The sequence below is a fragment of the Anas platyrhynchos genome, chromosome 9 (assembly GCF_047663525.1).
Source record: "Anas platyrhynchos isolate ZD024472 breed Pekin duck chromosome 9, IASCAAS_PekinDuck_T2T, whole genome shotgun sequence".
Lineage (NCBI taxonomy): Eukaryota > Metazoa > Chordata > Aves > Anseriformes > Anatidae > Anas > Anas platyrhynchos.
Window position 1 is genome coordinate 12737389 of NC_092595.1, and position 20833 is coordinate 12758221.

The 20833-nt window shown below is 54.6% G+C and overlaps 1 long non-coding RNA gene across 1 annotated transcript; it reads right to left on the minus strand.

Annotated features, from left to right (window-relative positions):
* Positions 1-842: 842 nt before the first annotated feature.
* On the minus strand, positions 843-18168 carry LOC106015352 (uncharacterized). Its single transcript, XR_001187310.5, has 3 exons — positions 17833-18168; positions 3922-4093; positions 843-3544 (listed from the first exon to the last, which is right to left on the minus strand). It is a non-coding gene; the product is annotated as an uncharacterized lncRNA (long non-coding RNA).
* Positions 18169-20833: the final 2665 nt, after the last annotated feature.

Genomic DNA, 20833 nt, shown 5'->3' on the forward strand with positions numbered 1-20833 from the left:
CCCAGACAGCTCCAGCAAAAACAAACGAAGGAAGCACGGAGGGGTCTGAGCAGAGCCCGCTGCCGGCTGTGGGACACCCCAAGGACCCCACAGGGACCCCACAGCCCCTAGAGCACAAGAGCCAGAGGGAACAGCATCAGGGGAGACAGGCACAGCTGCTTCCAGCCGTTAGGGCACTGAGGCAACCCCTCACCACCGCCTCTAACACCGTGACCAGCAGCGAGGCCGTGCTCTCCCTGCCCGAGGAATGCTGCTAACTGAAACCGAAGCGCAGAAGCAGGGCAATGGCTTAGCAGAACAGTGTGGCAATTGGTAAAAAGAAGAACTTGTTTTCTTCATCTTGCAACTGAAAATTGCACAACGAGGCTTGCAGTGTCTTCTGCCCTGCGTGTTTGCAAGCAAAGGCTTCGGGGAGATATAAAATTCAGCCTGCTATATGGACCGTGGGCTGCCCACAAAGGGGGCAGCCGTGGAGGAAGGGATGGTGGTGGTCACACTCACCTTACCAATGGGACACAAGCAAGCAGGACAGGGCTGCACAAAGGAACAGCAAGTGATGATTTCCCTACTGGGGCAACGTGCTGATGGCTTTGAGGTCTGATTATATAGTGGGTTTTGCTAGGCTAAGGGCATAAATGGAGGCTGTTGTCACACAACACGTACCCAGGGCAGCACCTACAGGTTGCCAGGAGGACAGTGGGGACACTGGTGACCCATCCTCATTTCACAGCCTCCTTCACAGCCTTTGACTCATAAAAGCCACCTGAAGCCCTGTGGAGGATGCAGCCTGGGGCCTGGATGGGGTACAGCAACCAGGGAGGAGCCAGCACCTCTGTGGCGATGGCCTCTGGGCCCAGGGGTGAGGCAAGAGATGCACGAAGCAAGGAGAGCACTGGAGAGCTCAGTTCTCTGAGTTGCCACAAGAACAGTTGCAGTGATGATGAATTGGTGAGGGGTCTAGGAAACAGGTCTTACAAGGAGCAGCTGAGGGAATCAAGGTTGTTCAGCCTAGAGAAAAGGAGGCTCAGGGGAGACTTTAACATCCTATGCAATTGCCTTAAAGGAGGCTATAGCGAGTTGGGGATCAGGCTCTTCTCCCAAGCACCAAGTGATGAAACAAGGAGAAATGGCCTCAAGTTGCACCAGGGGAGGTTTAGGTTGATATCAGGAGAAATGTATTTACTGGAAGGGTTGTGTGGCATTGCAATACGCTGCCCAGGGAAGTGGCTGAGTCACCATCCCTATGGGTTTCTTTAAGAAACCCATAGATATAGAACTTAGTAGCATGGTATAGTGGTGATGGGCTTTAGTACTAGGTTAAAGGCTGAACTAGGTGATCTTAGGGGTCTGTTCCAACCTGAATGATTCTAGGACTGGAGCTGTTTAACCCATAGCTACTCTTCACATGGTGTATGGATGCTCTGTATGTCAGCCTGGAGTAAAAGAGAGCACAAGTCCCTGGCCCGTGTGACAGCCCGTGCTCAATTAGGATTTACTGCTTGCCTTGGTGCGACCACTGTCTACCCCAGACACAGACCTGAGATGTAGAGAAAGATAAGAAAACCCTAGCAGTGCTCAGAGGAAGATGAGTGCCCCCTTGAAAATGAACACCCGGCCATGTGCTGCCTGGGCACATCAGGGGGTTCCTGGTGGGCACAGGCTGCTGCTGCCCTGTCCTGGATTTGCCACTTGGATGTGAATAGGAATGTTCCGGCATGGGTCAGCAGTCAGGGACACTGTGTTTTATTCAGCTCAGAAAAGGCAATTAGGCGTCAAAAGAAAAATGGGGAAAAAAATAACCCACAAAAAACCTTCCAGCCCAGTTTTGTCCCAGTTTTAAATGGCAAAATCTGTACTTTGTTCTCAGCTGTTGTTGCAAAATTGAACCACTTTCAGTCTTTCGCCTTACTTAACCACAGGCTACATCCTCGCAGAGCTGCTGAGTGCGATGCAGAATCAAAGACTGTGCCTGGCCCAGAAACCTGAACGGTGTGAACTTTGCTAAAAGCACACAAGGAAGCCTGGCTTCCAAGTGAAGCCATCACGAGCCAGCGAGCCCCCAAAGAACCGCTGGTGCGTGCTGCGCCAAACCGAGGAGCACACCTCCAGCTGAGACATGCTGTGCTGCACATCCGTGTGGGGCCCTCCCCAAAACTGCCCCGGCCCAGCATCAGCGAGGTGCTACACAGGGCTGCACCTCACTTCCCAGGCAATTTGTCCATGAACAGAGTCCTGGCCTGTTCAGACACCACTCAGGAGTGTTTCTGGATGGAGCAAGGTGCTCCAGTCAGCATCTCTCTGCAGGGGAGGCACGGATGCTGCTGCTGTCAGCAGGTAACGTGGGGAGGATAACTCACTTATCAAGCCATTTAATGTAATTCTTAGATATTAATGCTGTGCTTTCTATGTCTTTTAGGCCTTGAGTAATCCCTTCCCTGCTCTGACTCACACCACCCCATAGAGCCAGGGCCGTGCACTGCATTACTGCTGCTGCGGTCCCTATGCACAAGCTCCCACCCATGCCCGTCCTTGCCTAGGGGGAGCTTCCCCCGTGTTCCTCCACCTGGCAGCACCAGCCACCGAACTGACGCCTGCGCCTCAGCAGGAGCAGCCCAAGCTCTGTAACCATCAGCCCTGCCGCAGCCAGCAGAGGCTCACTCAGCGCCGGTCTGTCTGCAGTGCCTCCCTGCTGACTGTTTTATCTGAGGCCACCCTGAACACTGGAAAAAGTGCGATTCCAGCCCAACAGAAGGGCTACATACACAGTATACATAACTATATATTTATATGACTGGAAGAGTCAAACGTGCCATGCTATAAGCTGTGTCTGACACCCAGCTGGTGTTTCCCCAAAGTGTCTTCCAAAAGCAGGGGCCCCCAACCAGCACAAAGCCCTGGCCCCATGAGTGCCCAGCCTACACCCACCGAGCCCCAGGCAGGCTCAGGGTCTTTCCTCCTCCCCTCTTCTCCACCCCTGGGGCCTCCCGGAGGCCAGGAGGGTGCAGGGTGCCAGCTACCCACGAGCAGCCTGGCTTTTGCAATGCACTCCAGCCCTGCGGCGCGGCTCGCCCGCCCCAGCCTGCTGCTGTTAATTGAGTTGCCACTTTATCTGATGCCTCCCTTCCCAGACAGCACGTCTTGCTCAGTTGCAGCTTTCATAGCTTCATTACAAGTGACGTATCTCATATCACGGGGGATGTTATTTACACAGCAGCTCTCGCTGTCTGACATCTGCATTTAGATTACAGCGCAGCAAAGCCCCCACGCTCCGTGCACCCAGGACCCAACGCTTCCCCTTCGGCTCCTCGGCCCCTTCTCCTACAGGCAGGGAACTGCCAAAAGAGCTGCATGCAGGGGGTTGTGCTCAGGTGTCCCACAGCAAGGCCAGTGCCACCCTGCAGTGCCACCCCTCTGCTCAGCAGGGTGCTGAGGATGCTCTGCGTGGGGCAGATATCCAGACCTGGTGTGTGGTGGCAGTGAGAGCTGCTGTAGGTAGCCAGACACGGGCTGGACTTGAAACCAGGCTTCATGAGTTATTTATAAGCTACGGGAGGGAAGCGTCAATAAATAATACATCAGCACTCTCACATTCTGCAAGTGTGTGTCTACAGATAAATATTTCATTCTCCAGGAATACGCACAGACTTGTTGATAAATAAAAATTGGAAAATGTTCCATTGGATGGTTTTAAATGCGACTCCAAACTTGCATCCAAAGAACAGTGTGTACCTTGTATACAGCACAAAGATGCTAATTTTCCCCAGCAGAGGCTGCCTCAAATGTATCGTTGCAGCACACTGGGCACAGTGCCCAGTGCAGCACGCACACCCCAGAAACACACAGCCCCAGCTTTCCCTTCCACACCATTATTTTAACATCACTTCTATAACAACAGCATTCAAGCAGCTTCTCTAATTATACCTTGTACCGCCTGGGCTCGGGACACAGCTGTCAGGCTTCCAAATATTAGCGGAGAGACCCAGAAGGCAGCACGTTTCCTCTTCTAAGTGTCACTGAAGTTCACGTCGTGCTCAGGCGTGGCTGGCGATGCAAAGCTCGCTGCTGCTGTTTAATCAGGCAGGTGGCTTCTCCCCTAGGAAGAGCATGAGATACAGAGCGTGAGATACATGCACACCCACCCCCAGCAGGGGCTCATCGCCCCTGCCCTCCTCCTCAGCAGGGACAGTCCTGCACCACTACCTTTTCCTTTGCAGGGGGCTTTTTCCCCCACCTGCTACTTTATGAAGCACACAGGGAGAGAGAAACGTGCTAAACGTGACAAGTCTGAAATAACACAACGTGCATCTTCTGTGCAACAAGCGCAGGAATTTCACTCCTGGTCTGATCTGTTCCCTGTGTTGCAGGTCCCCCTCTTCTTCCAGCCCCATTAGAAACCGTCCAGGCTCTGTTACATGTCAGGAAATAAGTTCAGAAAGAAGATACATCTTTCCCATGCCCTATCTCCTCCTCCTCTAATACTGGTTTATCACCCTGAATAAACTGGAGTAATTGTGCAGAAAATTGCTCGATCCACAGCGTGCCCATGAGGAATTTCTGCCCTGGGTAACTGGCTGTCACCAGCAGCCAGGACCCCAGCAGTGGTGTCCCAAGCACACGGGGTCATGTAGGGGTGCTGTGGGACGAGGCAGGACATCCTCCTGCAGCCCTGCACCGGGGTGGGCACAGCCTCTCGGTGCCCCCCAGCTCCCAGCCACGTTGGGCAGTGCTGTGCAGGGCAGGGGGGAGAAGCACCATCCCTGTCCCCCCAGAAACACGTCTTCTCCCCCAGCTGGGTGCTGAGGGGTGCCCAAGCCTGGGGTTTGTTCCCTGTTGGGTGCAGCCCCCACATCCTCACCCTGCTTATCTGGGTGTGTTGGGCTGGTTCGCCTCATGGGTGGCAGGGCTGCCACAGGGACGTGGGGCACCCAGGCACTCTGTTCCTCTTTGCAACACCATGGTGCTGGCGAGCATTTTGGCAAAAACTGGGTGGTGGGTCCTGAACCAGACACAGGTCCATCCCCCACCATGGCAGCTGGTCCCTGGTGAGGTCTGGGAGAGATGCAGGGCAGCAGATGTGGCTTGGCGCAGACCCATATGGAACACACCATGATTTTCACCGCTTCATCCCACAGCAGGACACGGACAAGAGCAGAGCTGTCCAGAGGAGTGTGGATCCAGGATGAAGCCAGTACTAAAAGGGACAGCTCGGGTGAGTATTTAATACATTAATCCTGGCAGCAAACCCCATCTTGCTGCTCCCTGGCAGCTCTGGGCACAACGACAGCTCTGATAAATGGCCAGCACCTCACTGGAAACCTTCATAGCCCTCACCAGCACTCAAAGTCTGTCCCTACTTAATCCCTGCGCAGTAATTTCCTTCCTCATGAGGGGTATGCAAATACCTTTAATGTTGATAAATCCCTTATGTATCAACTTCCAGGGACATTTAGGCAGCAAAACTTCACTTCATTGCAATGCAGATGGAGGAAGCCCAGTCACTGTGAGTGGGGAGGAGCGCTCACACCGCCTGCCCCTGCCACTTCGTGCCACACGAGCACCTGGTTCTGCTGCTCCAGCACCGATTGTGCTCACGGGGCACAGCACAGGGTTTGGATGTGTTTCAGTGAGCAGGGACAGGGAAATAACCAGCCCAGGTTTTAAGGGTGAGGAAGCAAATCCTCCTCCCAACAGCTCTTCCACCAGGTTTCCTTCCCCAGAGCCTTTTCTCACCCGCTGCCCCTCCCCTGAGATAACTATCAGTGATACCGCGGGTTTAATTAATGTTTTTGACTTCCAGCACACTGATGGGATTTCTCCTCTGTGACTTTGCCAGGAGTCTTCTGATCCTGCCAAGCAGCCAGGAAATCTGGGCCGGCAAGAGCAGCTCCCCACCTGCAGCTGCTGGCCAGGCAAGGGGCCGTGCACCAGGCACTCGGGTCTCGTGCTGGGCATCACATGAAAAGCAGCAGTAGCTGGGTGAAACACTGGCCTCCCAGCACCACAGCACTAGGCCCAGCCTCACTGGGGCAAGAAAAGGGACCTTGACCCACAGACAGCTGTCGCCATGTCCCCCATGGTAGCACAGGCCCCCAGCATGCTTGATGGCACTCCTCCCCTGCCCTGCTCACTCCTGAGGCGAGGGTCACCCCTCTGGTATCACGGCCACCTCCCTCGGGCAGGCACACGACACTTTCACCTCTGTTCCTTGCTCTGCTCCATGCCTCCAGCCCTTGCAGGCTGCCTCCAGGGTCCCAGACACCCGGGCACGAAGGTGCGTGCAGGCCAGCACGTGGCAGCAGGGAGATGTGCACCCAAGCAGCACCAGAAGTGGCCAGGAGTCTTAAAAGGGCTCTTTAGCTCTCTGGTCCACTGCTCCTATTATTACAATTAATTACCAACCAGCCAGGGTGGCTCCCCTCCATCAGACAGGGCTCCCATCCCCATGGGACAGGTTTGGGGAGGGCTGGTGTCCCCACCAACAAAAAGTAAATGGCCAGGACAGGACACAAGCTTGACCAAAGGCACGGGCAGGGTGTGATGCACAGGGATGAGCAGTGAACAGATCCTCTCCAGCAGAATATATGCCCCCTGCTCCCTGCGGCTGCAGAAACCAGGACCACTGCCTCCATCCCCACCACGCAGCCCCGGCCCCTCTGCACCAAAATAGCTGCTCAGCCCCAGCCTCCAGCTCTGCCTCCCTGCTAACCAAAATAGCCCTGCCAGCAGCTGGTGCACCGCCGCCGTCCGGGGCCTTTCTACTTCTGTCCAAGATGCTCAGACGATGTAAAATTAGATTTCCTTTAAAATGCAGCCCTACTCTTAAAAAGAAATGCTAATAACATGTAGCCCAAGGGCTAAAGATGGAGCCAAGCCCATTAATACACTGGCGCCTTTGCCATCCCAAGTGGGATTTCAGAGCCAGCTCTCTGCACCACAGCCAGGGATGTGCTGCTGCTGCTGCTCCAGAGCCGACTCCAGCCATGGCTCTCTCTCCTGCAGGGAGGCAAGGGAATCCAGTGCAGGTGGCTGCCTCTAATTACAGGGAGGGCTTCTTCCCAGGGTGTTTAATTAGTGCCGGAGGGCAGAGAGGTGCTATTAGAGCCAAGGCAGCCTCAGCGTGGTCTGGCAGACATGCGGCAGCGAAGGCAATCAGGCAGCAGTGGAGTGGGGAGCTCACTGCACTGGATTGGAGGTCCCCAGCGAGATCAGAGAGTGGTGCTGGGGACATGCTCACCTCCTGGCTGCATCCACACCATCACAGGGGAGCAGGGAGGACTGCAGAAAGAAGAGGTCATGATCCTGCTTCTCCCCATCCTGCTGCATTGCAATGCTACTGTGCTTTTGTGAGCCCCAGAAAACCCTCACAAGGACCACGGCATTTTGCCAAGCCTATTAATGAAAGCAAATTTGAGAGCTAAAAGCCCCCCAAGAAAGGTGCTGTCTGCACTCGGAGCAGATGTCCCCATCCAGTGGCCAGGGCCACAGGAGTACTGGTGGGCAAAACACCCCCCTTGCAGTGAAGCACAGAGTCACTGGGCAGCAGCACACCCTGGGGAGGAGCTGTGCCTTTCCCAGCCATCATCAGCCTCAGGAGCAGGCTGTGAACTTCTCAGCTGTGCTCATTACTGCCAGCGAGCCGTGAAGCCCCCCTGCAAGCCTTCCTGGCTCTGCAGCTGAGCCAGGGGTGCTGCTGTCTGGGCTGCTTGGTTAACTGCTTACTGCGAAGCAGGCTGCTTTCTGTGAAACTCACTGCGAAGACCTGCTTGCTTCCAGCACAGGCGATCGATGCACACAGACCTCGCTGCATACAAGCCTGGCTGGTCAGAGAGCTCAGCCCTGGCTCTGGCTGCTTCCCAGCAGCTGCTTAACCACTGCCTGGCACTGGGGCCCCAGCACTAATATGGTCACTGCCACAGCCACGGGCAGCACAGGGCCAGACAGGGCTGGCCTGCATCCCTGCCACAGCCAGGGTGGCTATAGGCACTGCTGCACCCACACCTCCAGGAGCATCCTCACTCCTGGTGGTCTCTGTCTCTTCCTGGGCTCCTCCACACACCCCACAGGCACTCCGGCCATCACAAGGTGCAGTAGTGCTGTGCCAGGGGTGTCCCGCTGGGGAAGACTTGCACCAGCCTTCCCTCCTGTGGTGCTGCCCAGCACAAATCCCTTTAAACACTCCAGGACACCACACCTCAAGCCTCCCCGATGGACATAAGGTTACTTATAACACCCTAAGCTCCTCAGCAGATGACTGCTTGAGACCATCAAAGAGGACTTAAAAGCTTAGGCAGGTAAATGTTTAAATTGCTCTAAGCCCCCATGGTGCCACAGCCAGGCCGGAGGGAAGTCCCCACGATGCAGCCTCCTCTGGGCCTCCAAGGTTTCAGCCACCCCCCGACCACAACCACACTGTGGAGGCTCGCCCCACCACGTCTCCCCCAGCACCATATTTATTTTCTGTCTAGACGCTGGTGGATTTGATATGCAGCCCTCTGCACCTCTGCCAGGGCTTCTGCGCCGTTTCATCAGGAGAGCAATAAAACTAATGGCTTTCTGTGGGCAGTTGCACACTTAATTCGAGCTCTACCCACTGAAAAAGCCTGAATGAAATTGCACAGAGCTCAGTTGGTGCCCCAGGAGTGTTGTCATAAATAAATCTTGAGGTTTCAGTGGGATCTTTAATACACACTAAGTGGGAGTCTGTCACAAATATGTCCTCTTGCTAAGGGACAGCAGAATAGATCTTGTTTACAACAGCAGATCAATCCACACAGATTTTCCTCAAGTGGTTTCTCAGTGTCATTAATGACTCTTCCCTTCTGGTTGCACAGAACTGTATTTGCAGGCACTGGGTACCGCAAATTACTTCATTCACTTTCAAGGCACTGAAGCTGCCCTTAAGCTCAACATTGCAAGTTATTGCAGGTATCTGCCCTTCTCGTCTCTGAGGAGCCATGAGAAGAGCCAGTTCTTGTGCTCCAACGTGATCGTTTGCAGTGTGGGAACAAACCGAGCTCTCTGGTTCATGCCATGTATTTGCCCTTGGGGTGGCTGTAACGGAGGAGGACCCTGGGCACAGGATACTCGCCCTCCGCAGGCTCCTTTAGCCCAGCCAGTGCCACTGGCACAGCCTTTCCAAACGAACCCTGAAGGGCACAACCAACCTGTCCCTTCCCAGATCTCGCTGCCCACCTTGGAGCAGGGCTGGCTCTCAGATTCCCTGTTACTACTACAAATATTTATTCCTACAGCAGCAGCCTTGCAGGCACTTGAGCTTGCTATTTAACTTCGCTGGGATATACACCACCTGAAGCACACAGGTGTTGCAAAGGCAACAAAGCAAATTAATGTTTTACTTCAGCAGAAGGAAGATCCCATCCAACCAAGCAACTATGCACCCACACAATTCCGTTTCAGCACCCTTCTAGCTGAGCACAAGGGCTCCCATATCGCATGCTGTGTGTGGTGGTGCTGCCAGTCCCACACCTTTTCCACTCCTGGCCTCTGCTCCCCCTCTTGAACAGGCACAGGAGGAGTCCCAGCAGTGGCAGGGATGGCAGGGAGCAGCCCCCAGCAGGCGATGGATCACTGCTGTTAGCCCTGCAACAGCCATGGGAATCTGCTCTCGGGTCTCTCACGGGTTTTATCTCTGTGTAAAGCCATAAGCTGAGGGGGAAAGGCAGCCAAGCACTTTGATGTGGATCAGCACAGAGTTCCCAGTGTTCAGGCAGCCACTTCAGGCTCCCCAGGTCAGCAGAGGATGCTGGCTTCCTCCAGCTAAAGGCCCAGACCTCTGAGAAACACTCCAGACCCAGGAACCCTGCCAGGGGCAAACACACACTTGGAGGGGCAGGAGGATTTCCACATGAAAGGTGGAATCCTCCATATGAAAGCAGGACTTGGGCAGAAGCACAGAGACTGCAGCGTGACGCTAACATGAAAAGCGAACTCATGCATACGGACGGTGTGTGAGCGCCTGCAGACGCCCGTTTCCACGCTTCACAAGTGCGGGCTCGCACCACGCGCAGCAGGAACGCCCGCAGGCCTGGCCAGGCCCTCACACTGCCAGAGGCCGCTCTGAGAGTCCTACAACAGGGCCGGGAGCCCAGGGGTGCTCGCCTGCCTCTGTACCACCTCAGTAGGACCCCACAGATGGGCACAGCTGCAGGCCTTGTCCCAAAAAGCACAGCTCCACGGTCACACCCCGAAGGCCCCAGGCCCTTGGCACAGCAGGCATGAGGCACACAGCTCCCCACAGCTGCCGTGCCTTCGTGCTGAAGGATCCCCACATCCGCTTCACCACTTCTTTAAACAAAACCCAAGCCCTGGCCAGCAAATGGAATCCTTTACCACGGTGCTAAGCTTCGTACGAATTTCAAGCCCTAAAAAAGCAATTGATTATGAAGCTATTTAAGTAATCACCATACAATTACATCATGAGAGACAGGGAAACAGCGAGAGAATTTATAAAAAAGCCAGGCTTACTCAGCTTTTAATGTAGCACAAGTGTTCACTCAGGCATTCTTGGAATGAGAATTTTAAATTAAGGTTGATGATAGCTTGAAATAATAAGCTCCATACTGTCTACAAGGCTTTTATTCTATTAACTGCTGCATCTCGAACAGGATGATAAATCCACTCAGTACTGGTCAATTAGCACTTTTCCTTCAGCCTGTGTTCTCTGCAGATACATCCTCTGCAATCCAGTCTGTGCTGGTGCTGAGCTCTTGCAAAAAGCCTTCCTGTTCAACTGAATTTAATGACTGAGAGCTTTGCTGTTGGGCAAGTCCTGGTCCCTGGGGTGAAACCAAATGGGACATGCCTTCACATTTCTCTGCTCAATGCTCTGACACTTCTTTTTAACTAATATCCCTGAAGCCCCAGGGAACAGGGTAGCACATTCCTAACCCCAGCCCTCTCGTCTCCATGCCCTGGTTTGGCTTCATTTCCCCTTTCTAGGTTCAGACCCACTCCCATTTTGGAGGAATATCTTCACCCCCTAGCTGCCATTTCTCTCTCACCCTGCTCTGTCACCAAATTTGTGGCAGGGTCACCACTTGGCCTCCACTAACAAGGGTGACAGGACACCTGCTGATAGGTGAGGCACCGTGTCCTTACCTCTTTGTGAGGCTCTCAGCACCCTGGGGAGCCTCCTTGGCTTGGGACCCTGGGAATCTGCTGGGAGAAAGAGCAAATGACTTAAGGAAATGAATACGCAGATGGGAGCAGCTGCTTTGCTGGCATCTTGCTCAGGATGCCATCTCACCCAGCATCTCAGCCCCAGCTGTGGCCCCAAAGAAAGGAGCAAGCAGAAGGTTGTTTTAACATTATGTCCCAGCACATGCTAACAGCCATGGAGGATTCGTGGTGCTGGGACTTTCTGAGCCAGAGGTGATACCTTGTCTTTCTAGCCTCCAAGAGACACATTTTCAGGAGGAACTACCCCAGTTTGCTGCATCCTAAACAACAGCCCTACGGAAAGCAGAGCTGGCTCCCAGGGAGACCTGCCTGACCCACAGCATAGCCCAGCATTCGCTGCAAGGCCCTGCCCTGGCTGCAGAGCATGAGGCTTTCTCAGAGCTCCCTGAGAAATCCCCATACACAGCCCCTTCCTGACACCTCCCTGCAGCGCTGCAGAGGCACTGGGAATTGCTGTTAGCACGGACCATCTCCTGCACAGGGCGCTGCCTCCCCGGGATGCGTGCTCCTGCCAGGCTCAGCACCGAGCAGAGCCCTGCTGGGAAGCTGGGAGATGCCCCCGGGCTTTGCTGAGATCAGGAGGACAAACTGGGCAGACTGGTCGCTGGGGCTGCTGTGGGAACACAGAGCATTTGAACGAGGCCTGGCCTAAACACAGCATCTCATTTAAGGACATGAAAGGCAGCAGCAAAGAGCTCTACTGATTTATACTCAGGATACAGGTACAATAAGCAATTCAGTAAATAAAATGAAATGCCAGCTGGGGAGGGCTCACTTATCCCCTTAGAAATAGCAATTCAACAGTCTGGCATTGCGAGTGTCCTAAATTCCTTAAACTGGACATGTAACTGGAAAATGCCATGGTGGCACTACCTCTGCAATGACACAGGAGAATTCAAGTCCCAGTTCCCCCATCCCCTTCCCCTGCCTGGTGTTTTTCCATGGCCTGGTTATCCTTTGGACACATCCCAGGTTCCTTCCTGTGGTGGTCTCTGAAATTCATTTAAATCAGGAAATTACCCTGCCTGTTTTTCTCCACTGGCTCCATGTGTCTGGGCTGACAAATGACAGCACGACAGGATGTCAACCATCGTTTAACTCTTCACCACCAGGGCAGGACCCTTCTCTGTGACACCTGGCCTCTCCAGCACAGGGCTGAACAGGTAGCCAAGCTGCATCTCAACAAGACCAGAAGGATCAAGGTATATCAAGGTATCCTGCTATGGGACAGGGCATGGGGATTCCTATCCTGTTGGAGAGACCTCAGGCCCTCTGCAACAGCTTGGCAAGCTCACATACATGGGATATCTTCAGCCCCACAGGGACCTCTGCAGAGGGACCGGGAGCCCAAAGAGCCAGGCTGCACCCAGGCTCAGCCCAGCCAGGGTCCCTGCATGCTCCAGCCCAAATGGCCAAGCAGAGATCTCTGCTCAAAGAGTTGGAAAACATGATTAATAAAGACTTGGAAACAAAGCTGGCTTGATTTCTTTTGAAACAGAGAGCAGTCCCTCAGACAGCAGCAGGCATGAGCCTGCACAGCTTTCAGTGGTGAGGAAGATAAGAGCTTGCCTGGCCTTGGTCCAACCCAGCTCGAGGGAGACGCATTATGGAAGTGAGTGGCTCAAAAAACCCATGGCACCCACTCCCAAGGCACTAAGGTGGGCTCGTAGGACCTGGCCAGAGGCTGCACAGGGAGTTCAGCACCATCTTGGACCACGCTGCTCCTTGCTTTGCACCTGGAGTCAGCACCAGGCACAGTGGCACTGTCACAGCCACCAGTGGGACAGTCACATCCTTGCCCTGCATGGGGCTGGGCAGGGGTCAGGTGCTTCCAGCAAAACCAGCTGGGCCAGGAGCTGATTCACAGCACTGGTAGGAGCTCCAGGTGCTGTGGCAGGAGCTGGTCAAGGGGATGAGAAGCACTGCTGGTTGTTTCACAGCCTGCACTGGCCCTGTAAATCAGATGGGGAGATGTAGCAGGCTCATCATGGTGAGATTAAGGTCTTTTTTTTCTTTTGGTATTATGCCAACACCACTGAGCCTTGCTTCATCACCCTCTCATTTCCAGTGGCTTTAAATAAAAGCCTCTTCCCTGCACTGTTTGTGATGTGGGTAAACAAAGCGCCAGCTCCTGGCCGGAGGGCTGGGGAAGGCAGCAGGGCAAGCCAGCACCACGCACCTCTCTGCTCACAGCACCAGGGTCAGACGGGGCTGAGCTCCTGTCCCTGCACCCAGGACCATGGCACCCACTGGCCCACCCCAGTCTGCAGCAGGTGGTCCAGGCACAAACCACACCAGCAAAGGGAACTACAGCTTTAATTAGAAACAAGCCTCCCCTGTTAAATAGCCCGCAACACTTCGAGTGCTGTTTGTAAGGAAAACATTTTATTTCCAGGGAGATAGCTCACTTACATAACAGCTGTAAAACCCCATTAATGAGAGGATAAGAGCTCTGTAGCTGTTGCAAAAATCCACTGGCTCTTTTTTTTTTTTTGCCTTTAGTGTTGCTCACAATTCAGTCTGCACTCAGGATCACTCATTCAGCAGACATTAGCATGGCAAGCTCAAGTTATTGGCACTGATGGTCCAAAAAGCCACTTTCTGGGCTCCCAGTCCCCCACTCACTCAGTGTTGGGGGCAGCCTGCAAGCCAGCCCACCAGGACAGCACAACTCCCGGGCTTAGGGTGTGATGGCACTAGGGTGGGAAGGTGCCCCGGTGACATCCCCCTCCCACAAAGGCAATAAAAGGCACACAGGAACACCTCTCAGCTTTACAGATAGAGCAGTGAGTCAATTCACCCTCTCTGCAGTTTGCTCTGTACAGTATAACTAACCACCACTACCAGCTTCCCTCCCTCCTCTTTAAGGAGGCACAAAATCCCCACTGTAGGAACCACAGCATGAAGTTACACCACAACAGAAACCCCAGCCCAAGCACGCAGGAAACATTTGGGGCAGAAGGGCTCTGACAGCACCCGCCCCAAGCGCCTCCCATGACTGACGCATTTAGGATGCTGAGACACAAGTGCATTCTGTGTTGCACAGAATTGCAGTGCTGTGTCTCCATTTATTTGATTTGTATTGCCTGAAGGAAAATGCTTTTGCTGTCTTCATGCACTCAACTCTAAGCATTCAGCTTCAAAATAAAAGCTCCAGGGACCTGTCATCATATGCTTTCTTCCCCATAAAGGAAGGGCAAGAAGCAGCCTTTTCAAGCTGAACTGAAGAAAAGTGCTCAAGACCTCTGCTGCTCCTACGTGTTGCCCAGAGACGACCTTGCAAAGTTCGCTTTTTCAAGCAGCTCTCTCCTCCTGCTGCACTTTTACATTAGAGCTGCCATGTCCTGACTTCCCTGCTTTACCTGGAGGACTTTGATAGCTTTTGGAGGAGATGGAAAAGGAGTAGCACTTAGCACTGCTCAGGCTCTTCCACCCTGAATAAATGCTCTCAGGACTTGATCCAGCACAGCCCATTGCATGAGCGACCTCTTCCACCAGCATCGCAAGCGCTCACGTGTAGCAGCCTGGTGTGCCTCTGTGGGATGGGAACAGGTCCTGTCTGCTGGGGTCTGGGCAATTCCCCTCAATGCCTGGTGGGCTTCAGCAGGATTTCCTCCTCCCCAGCTGTGCAGAGGGCTGTGGGTGGGTACATGATGTGTGCAAACACACCGTGCTCCTCCAGCCCCATGCATGCATGCATAACCCAGTGCTGCTGGGGAAGAGAAAACCAGTTCCTCAGTTTCTCCCAGTTGCAGGTACTGGTTTCAGCCCCAGGTGCCTCGGTTTTGTGCAATGCACTTCCTGCAGTGTTTGCCCCAGAGCCCATCCTGAAGCAGTGTGGGACGGTGCTGCCTGCGGGGTCCCCAGCACCTGCTGCTACCTGCAGCACCACAGCCTCCCTGCCAGCCACAGAGCTCAGTCCTTGCCCTTAGAGTAGGAAAGGAAAAAAAAAAAAATTTGAATCATTTACTTTGCAATGGAACAGTAAATCTACGGCCATTTCTACTTCTGCACTGCTGCCAAGCATTGTTTTGCTCTAAAAGCTTCAGCTTGCTCTGACAACGCTGTTCGTGTTGTACCAGCTCTCTCACCCTCTCCTTCTGTCTCTCGCTTTCTTTTCACCTCCCCTTCCTCCCCCTCCTGTTATTTCCATTTCCGTTCGGGGAAGCAGCAGAGATGAAACGCAGGCTTCCCCGGCTACTCCTGCAGGCTCTGAATTGCCCAAACCAGCCAATTTGGTTCAGCCTCTGCTCCTCTTCTGCACGCTGCTGACGGTCTCTGCAGAAATCATGATGCATTTACTCTTCTGGCACAGCGAGAGCGGCGGGACACAAGTGCTCCGAGCGTTGTTAAAGACTCTGCAGCTGGAGGCTGTGCAGATGCAGGGGCTGGAGGATCCAGAAAGCTTGAACTGGCCCAGCATGGGGCCCCGCTAAATGACTTTCCTAAAACCAATGTCTCAAAAAGCCTTGCTGGAGCTGAGCCGTGCAGATCTGCACCTGAACCAGCCCATGCTATGGCTTCATTTGCCCCCGTGAGCCAGCGTTCCTGCCCAGCAGCCAACCCTGCCCGCAGAAACCACCAGCCAGCTCCCTTAGCTAGCTTTCCCACTGCCCCTAAGGAAAATATGAGCCTTCAACACTCCTGAAAACTCTGCAGTGAACTTGGGCATCAGGGATGCACAGAGGTGACCCGAAGCAATCACAGCTCAGTCAGCAGCGGGGCCGTGGGTGTTGCTCACCCCGAGAGCTAGAGCCTCCTTTGGCAGCTCCCTGGCCTACTTCTCTTTCATAAATACATAATTGTGACATGGCATTACATAATTTATCACGTTACATCGAGATTGGGGCCATCCTTGTGTAGTTTATTCCACCGAGCACTGGAGCTGACAGGGAGGAGACAAACTGTACTGCAGGAGCGCTCACGAGGGGTTTTCTCATCTGAGGACTGATTGCCAGAGGCCCCCGTGCTGCGTGGGCTGTGACCCCTCCAACAGCCCTCTCCTGATCCAATCTGCCTGGAAAGCTTTTGAGCTGAGAACAGAGTTTGAGAGGCATCCCCAAGAATGTGAACAAAGAGCCATGCACAGAGACCGAGCTCTGTGCTTTGTGCAGAGCTCCACGCACCGTCCTGCCTCCACCTGCCCCACACCCAGCACAGTCCCGTAACCACTGGGGGCTGGAAAGAACTTGGTACATCAGCAGACTTAGCCAGACATCCTGCTCCTTCCCCAGAGCTCCTCAGGTGCTGAGCAAACAAGGGGCAGCCAGTGATCAAGTCACTCACACCCCCCAATGCTCCAATGGCACAGGGAGGCTCAGCCAGGAACTGGTGGGAGCAGCCAGCAGTGCTTGCACCCACAGGGAACTTGCTCCTTCAACCACCTGTAGTTTTTGAGTGACTTTTGGAGAGGCCCTTGGGCTGCAGCTCAGGGCAAGATAGGGTAAGGGTGCCCAGGTGCCACCGATTTCCCCCCACAGCCAAGCATCCAAGCCACCAAGCTGCAAGGTGGTGCCCAGGCACATTATGCCCTGCCAGGCAGCATGTTCCTTGAGAGAGGTTTGTGAGACAGCTGCTGTTCCTAGGCTTTTTTTTTTTTTTTAAACACTACAGTCCTGCCTGACAAGCGGGCTGATGCCTTGTAATCTCCTTTCCTCAAGGTTTTTAATGTCACCTGACATCCTGAGCAAGGACACTGCCTGCAAACAGATGCTCTGACCAAATCTGGAGCGCAAGAGAGAATTAGAGATGCCATTTGGCTGTTCTGAGCAGCTCCTAGGGATCAGTTCCTAGTGTTGCATAATTTAATGTTTTAACCAATTAACTAAGTGACTAGAAAAATCTTCCCTCGTAGGACAAACAGATGACACAAGTTGACAGTGCCATAAACAGCACAGAGCACACGCTGCTAATGCCGGTCACCTGAGTCACCCGCGGGATGGCCTCAACACCTTCAAACACTCAGAGCACAAGGACAGGTTGGGGCCCGAGGGCACAGGCGATGCAAAGGAGGAGAGATTCGGTACAGGGAAGCAATGGCTAAGGATGTGACGCAGGGGACATAGCTGATAAAAGCCTCTGAGTCCTCGAAACTGGGCTGTCCTACACTATAAAGGTCAGAGCACCAATAAACTTGTGCTGGAGAACAATAATACAGGTTGCAAAGAATTTCTGGAGGACTCTGGTCTAACCTCCTGTTCCCTGCAGGACTGTCACTAACACTGGAACGAGCCACTTTGGTTTTGGAGACCCCCCACAGCCACTTCTCTGGGGACCACTTCCAACACTGCACCAAAAGATGAAGGAGGGGGGCATCCAGCAGAGAGCTGCCCTGCTAACAAGACAAGCCCCCAACAGGAATGGTGTGGAGGGAGGTGCTGCAGGCACATTTGTAGAGCACAGACACACAGGGTGGGGACACGAGCCCTCCATCACTGGGCAGAGAGGCTAAACAGCACCTCAAAGACATTCACCAAAAGCTGCATCAAAACCTCTAGCAGATTTCCCCACAGCCAAATGGATCAAAGGCTGACTGGGGGTCCCGCTGCCACCCCAGCACTTGAGCAGCTCCCTAGAACAGGAGCCTTGTCCCTGACCAGCTCAGGAGGCTGCTGACTCCCTGAGCCCCATTACCTGAGCCTCTCCCAGGAACACAGCTCCCATGTGCCAGGTGGACAGGTGCCACATGAACCTGGGGGTGGCCAAGACCAGGTCCCAGCCAACAATTGCAGCATGAGGTGATGAAGAAAAGGCACAGCACCCATGCAAAAGACCACCCTTTGCTTCCTGCATCACCTAAATAGCCTGGCCAGCACCAGCTGGGGTGAGCAAAGCCCATGGATGGCCAATAAAAACCCCGTGAGGGCAGCACACAGCTGTGCTGTGTTATGGGTTAGTGCTGCCCAGGGCAGCTGCTGGTGTGCAGCTGTGTGAGAAACCCCCTGCACCAGCCAAATCATCTCTCCATCACACCCCTGTGAGCCATTTGGTGCCGCTCACACCTACTGGCCTTTGTCACTGCAGTTTCTAGGGCATGGGGCTGTGGCCAGGAAGCAGCGCCCTGTGCTCTGGGATGCTGCCCTTCCCCTGAGCACCTTCCTATTTCCTTATTTCCTTCCCCCTTCTTACCACTGAGTCAGTCCCTGCACAAGCCTAGTGTGATGGCAGCAGATGTGGCACGCTGCTGGCACTGCCTCGGGATGGGACAGGGAGCAACTCTGACCCATCCCATCCCTTCTGCTTCTGGCCCGGGCTCTGCCCGTGGAGGCGGAGGGGCTGGTGTGGGCTTTTGGGGTGTGGAGCGAGCCATGAACCTGTGTGTGAGCCTGGCTGGGGAGCTCGCCATCCCCCAGCCTCCCAGATCAGCCAAGATATTTCGGCTCTCCAGTGACCATGGGCTGAAACACGCCCCAGCCACGCCACAGCCTCCCTCAAAGGGTGTGCAATTAAAAAGCGAGCCTGCAATTTGGTAATTTGTAGAGAAGAAATTAACTGCTGTGTGCATCTCGCCTTGGTCTGCCCGCTCTGGTGGCGGCTGCTCGGGGGCTGCTGGGGAGGTTCATCCCCGGAGATGCTGCTCGCCCGGCCGGAGCCACGCGAGCAGAGCCCTGCGCCCTGCCCTGAGGGGCACCGTGGTGGCGAGGAGCTTTCCCTAACACCAGCTGGATAAAGCTGTCATCACTGGTGCCTGGATTAAAGGCCGGTACCTTTAATCAGGCGCATCAGAGTGGAGATGTGCGAGTTATAAGGCCTGCTCCCTGCAGCGGGGTGACGGCTCCGGCATTCTTCGCATTTTCTCGTTGCTGCTGGAAGCCAAACGCGTGTCCTGTGTGACGCCCCGTGGGTCACAGCCACGCTCCCCGGGGTGAGGAGGGATGCTGGCCGCCCTGGCCACAGCCCAGGGCCCCATGGGGAGCAGCACATCGTGTTGATGTTGTGTGGATCCAAAGGCACAGCCTGGGCGGGTGCTTGCAGGACTGCAGCTGCGCTCATCCAAGTCCGTGCCTGGGGTGGCTCCTGTCCATGGGGGGCTCGCCTGCTACACGTGGCACGAGGCAGCTGAGGAAATACAGAGCAAGATAAAGACCTTAGGTTTATAGCACACTGCAAGTACCTCTGGAGCCCACACAACTGATGGAAGAAGCAGCGAGCACGAGGAGAAACCTCTGCCCGGCCCTGAGAGGCAGAGGGTGAGAAGTCATGTAAGAAGTCATGGTACTTGATAAATATTTCTGTTCAGCATTTGGAGGGCAAGAGCCAAACAATACAGCATGTTATAAAACATAATCGCTCTAAAACACTTCCCACCCTGCGATGGCTGCAGGAAGATGTCAAACAATAGCTACCGAGCTCAGATTTTTAAATCAGCAGCTCTGACACATGGCAGGGCGTAAAGGAGCCGGGTGAGGAGCCACCTAATGAGCGTCCCCAGGTGCCGGGGACTTCCCCCGGTGCTGGTGTTGGTGACCTGCCATTGCCTGGCCGGAGTAAACAGGATGTCCCAGGTCCATGCAGCCCCTGCTGGCACCCGTCCTGTGCCACGGGACGGGACGGCCACTGCCAGATTTCATGGATAAAGGACTTGGAGCGGGGAAACGCAATCAGTGTCAATTAGCACGGTTTTATGGGAAAGGGATCTTGGCATGCATGCGATTAGTGTTACCCGTATCAGTCCGGCTTGTGATCGCTCTGAGGTAAGAAGCTTGCGTAAGGCACTTGGCAGTGGGAGCAGCTGGGACGAGGGCTGGGGTGGATGTGCCTGAAACCCAGGCACTCCGTGGGTCCCGCAGCATTGCTGCCCCAGGCAGGGACCTGGGTTCAGCTGCCAGCCTCTGCCTCCCGAGCCCCTGCTGCATCAGCCTGGGGCAACAAGTCCTGGTCCCGGCAGTCTCATCGCTTGCCCGGCTTTGATGGAGCCTTTCCTACACAAAGCTGGGGTGAGACACCTTTCTAGAAGAGAGCTCACTGCTGACAAGAAGCAATAAAGAACGCCTGGCTGATTAATATCCTGTCATCTTTGACATGCATGCCAGAAATAGAAGAGCGGATAAGAGGGTGACTGTCAGGAGCATGATTAGAGACCCGCAGAGGGAAGGGAACGCGTGCTCCAGACTGCAAGGGGCCGAGCATAGCACCTGAGCCTCTGGCTAAAGGTGGGTCCTGCAATCAAGGCTGGTGCGGAGGCTTCTCTGTCATGGGCTGTTCCTGCCTGGGGATGCAGCGGCTCCTCGCAGAGCCCCCCCATGGTGCCAGGCTGGGATGCTGAAGGAGCTGGCTGCTGGCAGGGCATCCCCATGCTGCTGTCACCAAATCTGAGGCCCCTCACACTGCTGCAAGCCTCTTGGTCCCTGACATCTCCATCACGGCCCCCTTGGCACCGCCGGCTCCTGGGCAGCCTGGCAGAGGTGGTGGCTGGCTGGAACATTGCTGCCTGCCTGCAGCCACCGCTCCTGATAGAGGGGAGGAGTGCGAGGGGCCGGCAGGACAGGAGGCTGCATGTTTTGGAACCCAGCTGCAAAGCACTGAAAACTGCTCCCCACAAGCACCAGGGCGCAGACTGGCCTGTGGCCCAGTTTCGGTGGTTCCTCTCCCCCATGCAGGAGCAGAGCACGTCTGGGAATCGGGCGGTGACGTT